Source organism: Rhinichthys klamathensis, unplaced genomic scaffold, assembly GCF_029890125.1.
Source record: "Rhinichthys klamathensis goyatoka isolate OS25496 unplaced genomic scaffold, OSU_Roscu_1.1 h1tg000098l_1, whole genome shotgun sequence".
NCBI lineage: Eukaryota > Metazoa > Chordata > Actinopteri > Cypriniformes > Leuciscidae > Rhinichthys > Rhinichthys klamathensis.
The window spans coordinates 1,555,898-1,560,700 of NW_026606637.1; the positions used below are offsets into that span (position 1 = coordinate 1,555,898).

Below are 4,803 nucleotides of genomic sequence, written 5' to 3' on the forward strand. Positions count from 1 at the left end.
CTTTGTTCGTCGCGACCCGGCCATGATTCAGGCATTTTTAAATCAACACCCCAGACAAGATGTGAACAACCCGGTAGTGAAGCAAGTGTTCACAAGTAGAGATGGTAATGGCATACTCAGAAAGTGGCTGACATATTGTAGCAAATGTCATGCATTGTTTTGTTTTGTATGCCTGGCATTCAGCAAGGTAACATGGTAACAGCACTTTTGTGACTGGAATGTCAGACTTGAGACATGTTCACCAGAGTCGAAGAGCATGAAAAAAGCATGGCACACAGAACTTGTGCTGAAGCTTATTTTTTAAAATGCTCTAAAGAGGACATTAGCAACCTATTAAGGGCCAGACAACTGACAGTGCACAGAGATCAAGTAAAAAAAGAGACGTCAAGTGTAGCGAATTATCTCTATGAAATATTAATATTCAATCATAACTTGTTATAATTGATTATGAATATTTGGATCAGTTAATCGGGTTAACTTGATGTACGTAGCTACATTAACATTACAACCAATTACTCGATTCATCCAGTGAACGCTCAATATTGGTTATTAATTGATTAATAGAAATGTACATTTCCGGGTCATGGGAAATGTTTTTCTTTCTAAGTACTACTAAGAGCAAGTAGTCAAGATCTATGATTAGTGACTCCAGATATGAGCTTGAGACACGGACAACCTTACGTGTGATATGAAAAAGACTTTATTAACTAGACTAAACATTTAAACTACCCCAAGAGTCATAATAACTCAAAGTAGCATAGGAACAGAGTAAAACAAGGTAAAATTTACATTAAAGTGACTAACGATTTCTTTGAATGAACTTCATCAAAGCCCGTCTACGGAAAGCCTGGGCACTCCCTATTAAGTCCTATTGTACCTACTTTTTGGTTGTAGTTCCACCAGAGTTCCACTGGGGGCAATAGTCCGAGTGCAAAATGAATGGGAGTCTATGGGGCTAAACGGCTAAATTTGTCTTTTTCACCCGATTGTCATTGAGAAATCTTAGATTTGAATGTAGGTTTTGCAAGTCCAACATGGGTTATAGGTCGAAAGTTCAATGAACGAGTGCTTATGTCCTTTCGATTTCTTACAGGTTGAGTTGTTGTTGCCCATAACACGCTAGCATTCTGCTAATGGACGCTGATTGGTCAGTGAAGGACTGATTACGACCAGAGACACCGCTTGATGGCATCGTGGCATCCGAAGCGGGACCACACATGTATTTACCTGTGTCAGTTGTGTAGTAGATGCCTCGAGAGAAAAGAAAGTGCAGAACGCAAAAGCATAGACATAATAAATACATAGACGCCCTATTGGCCGCTTTGGGACGTTGCTGCGATAGTTTTCTTATTGTGGAAAAAGCATTTTCTGTGATTGACCCGATTTTAGCAATAACAAAGATAACTTATGGATCCTTTATCTATGGTAATACGATATGGTACAACTACAGTGCAGTGCAAATAGTAAATATAAGATAAAGTGAGAAGTAATAGTAAATGGTTTAGTCAATAAAATAAACAAACAAACAGTACAGCAAATAAAATAGTAATGAAAAGGCTATATAAAATATAGGCTATATAAAATAAAATGACACAACCCTGTCTATTTTTCAGTTTTATTGATCAGTAAGAGACATTATAACAGTATAAGTAGCCTAAAAGGTATAAGAAGAGTTATACAAGACAATAAATAAAGTAAACGATTCAGACACAGCAGGATACAACGTTAAAATAGCCACAATATAAAGTTATGAAACTTCACTTTGCCGTCAGCCAAAACGATTTGCCAGGGAACAAGATTAATGAGACCAAAGATCGCCCGTTAGATATACACAAGACGAGTTATATGTCATGTTTAACCACAAACGTCAGAAGCACTAACCGAGGAAAGGCTGTTCCAGGCGGGGTGCAGAGCGCTGAGACCCCGGTAAAGGCTTGGATATCACAACTCCGAAAACGTCAGATCAAATTTTTAAATAAGCGCTATCTTTATAAATAAACCACAGATTTGAGCTTTCAACAACTACATTGTCGACTGAAAAACTATTAAAACTACATTTCGTGACACAATAACAGTAGTATTTTTAAATTTCGCGGCTTCTCTAGTCTGTCTATGCGCGAAAGCACCAGTGACTGTAGGATTGCCGTAAAGCAGGTCTCTGGTCGTACGATGTGTATGACGTCATTGACATTTTAAAAGACTTTTTAAAGCAAATAAGTGACTCTAAAAAATCTAACACCCAGCAATGTGTAATTTCTTTGCATCTTCTTTCGAATACAACATTCAAATTACTAGACAAAAAATTATATCCTGAGAAAAGTGGATTTTTAGGGGTATTGCTCCATAGACCTCCATTCATTCTGCACTCCGCCTGTGAGCGCCCTCATATGGACCCAGAGTGGAACTGCAACAGTTCAGAACCCGGAAGTTTAATGTGAGTGGGAGTTCTCCCCATATTAGACTTTCTCTGACTTCATTTAGGGAAAAATTGATCAGACTTTTAGGTTAATGGCCTGAAAACACCATAAAGATAAAACTGAATGTCTGACCATGTTTTGATTCAAATTTGAAGATGATACTCCCAAAAATGTAGTTTCTGTAAGCTTTTATTCAAGAAAAGTCTAGGCGTCCTTTGCAATACTGCGTCAAAAGGGGTGTATACGGGAGAATTCAGACAATGAATACGCCCGCTAAATGTGCTGTTTGGCAGGGATCTTTGGAACTTTGTTATGCGTACCTGTAAATGCCCGCAAAGGCCCGAAAACAGGAACTTGTCTGACCACATGCTGTTAGTTGATGGCTTGGCTTTGTAAATGCTAATTTGTTTTGGGACTGGCAGCTCAAGATTGCCCCCATTCCCCTGCCCCCCTCATTAGTATTCAGGAAAGGTGATTAGGCTGTTTGTATCTGGGTGTCCTGGGTGTATGTGGCCATTCAAACTCTGAGTCCGAACGAAAACAGACTGGTGTATATGGTAAATGCAAGCTTGAAGAGGATATTTGAAAAGCTGGAGACGATGGACAAGAGGTTGGATAAGATGGAGGCTGACATCAATGAGCTCAAAGAGGCAAAAGAGGAGCCTGCTTCAAAGAAATTATAGAGAGGGAATAATTCTGTTGCGGTAAGTTATTTTCTGACCGTCACAAACATTTGGCGGTGTCTGTTTAACTTTGTGTGCTTTATTTATTTATTAATGTATTTGAATTGAGCCCTCATACTATGTTGGATTTTTACAGGAAGCTGTACGGAGATTGCACAATGGGGAAAACAACATACACAAATATGACCCACAGACAAGGTATATCTTTAAAACTATTGTTTCATAACAGTCCTTTCTTCTAAATTATATTTGTAATCAACCTTCTTTAATTACTGCTCCACAGTCTATCCTCCCCCACAACCTCGAGGTCACAACCTATCTTTTTAATGGCGTCTCCATGGCTGTACCGGACGTAGATCCTGCTGTTGTTAAAGGTAAGTCACAAGAGAATGTCCCAAGGCTACAACTATTTAACTGTATAGATTAGTTAGTAAATAAACACATTCTCCCCCCTCACTATCTCCCTCTCTCTAGCATCCTGCAAGACGTATTTTGAAACTGTTTGAAGGGGTTATAGGATGGCCCAAGATGAGAACAAAGACAAGATGGAGGACAGCAGGATCATTGCGCGCATGAGACAAAGAAAAAGAAGAGTGAGTATAAATAAATTTATACTTATTTAATTTAAATTTACACTTTAATTAATTCCCTCCTATTTTGCAGCTGCTGAGCAGCAGGAATGGCGTTCTCCAGACAGAGGAAGAGGCAGCTATCTGGAAGACTGCAACAGTTGACCACATGTCTGAAGAGGAGGATGCCATCTTGGATGGAAAGTCGGTGTGGGTTGTTTGGCCTCCAACCCGTAGTACAGTTTTGTCTGTGCTGTGCTATATATTGTATGACTAATAGTAAAGTGTATTCTGTGCTAACGTATTTTTATTTATAGAATTTTGACTGTGTGTATATATATGTCATGTGCCCAGTGTCATTTACAAATAATAAAAATAAACTCAACTTTGTCTATCTGATTGTCTTGACATTATAACCATGAACACCAATGATAATAAATATTAATAATGAGTAATAATAAACCCAAATGAGGCCATAAACTGGACCAATAGTGTGGGGGTTTAGAGGAGGGACAAAGCATTGAGCAGCCAATCCTATGTAAGACCTCTGACCAATTGAAGGAGGCCACTGCCTTGTGTCCCAAAGGTGTGAAATGCTAATATTCCCTTGCATTGACCCCATCCGGGGGATTATTCACCATGGTAACTGATGGCCCTTAGTGGCTCCCTGCTGTGCCCCAAACTTGGTACATATCCAGGAGTATTCGGGATTGTGTGACGGGACAGCAAACTCCCGTACACACACGTTTATTTGTGGAGTACACAGGAGTACTCAGGAGTTTTACATGCCCGATTACAGCTCTTTTCACGCAGTTAGGGTTAGCCCATTTGGAGACTCCAAATGGACACCTGGTAACCAAATGACATAAGGAGTAAACACTACATACAACATACATGTATATCAATTCAGAACTTTTCTGCCCATCAAACCACACAGGAAAAAACTATTTCAGCACAACATTTGAACAAAATACTCTTTATTTTGAACAATTCTAATAGCAAAAACATCCTCATCAACATTGTGCCATCTTTCACCGTCTTAGCACTGTGAGGTGCCAAGAGACACAGTAGGTACTGACTGGCTCCCTCTCCCTCTCCCTGTACCTCTACCTCTGGTAATGTTAGCTGAAGCAG

At 39.4% G+C, this 4,803-nt stretch overlaps 1 long non-coding RNA gene across 1 annotated transcript; it reads left to right on the plus strand.

The window, feature by feature from the left end:
- Window positions 1–3,396: 3,396 nt before the first annotated feature.
- LOC130086591 (uncharacterized) lies at window positions 3,397–3,892 on the plus strand. The gene is made up of 3 exons (XR_008807233.1): window positions 3,397–3,474; window positions 3,575–3,693; window positions 3,764–3,892. It is a non-coding gene; the product is annotated as an uncharacterized LOC130086591 (long non-coding RNA).
- Window positions 3,893–4,803: the final 911 nt, after the last annotated feature.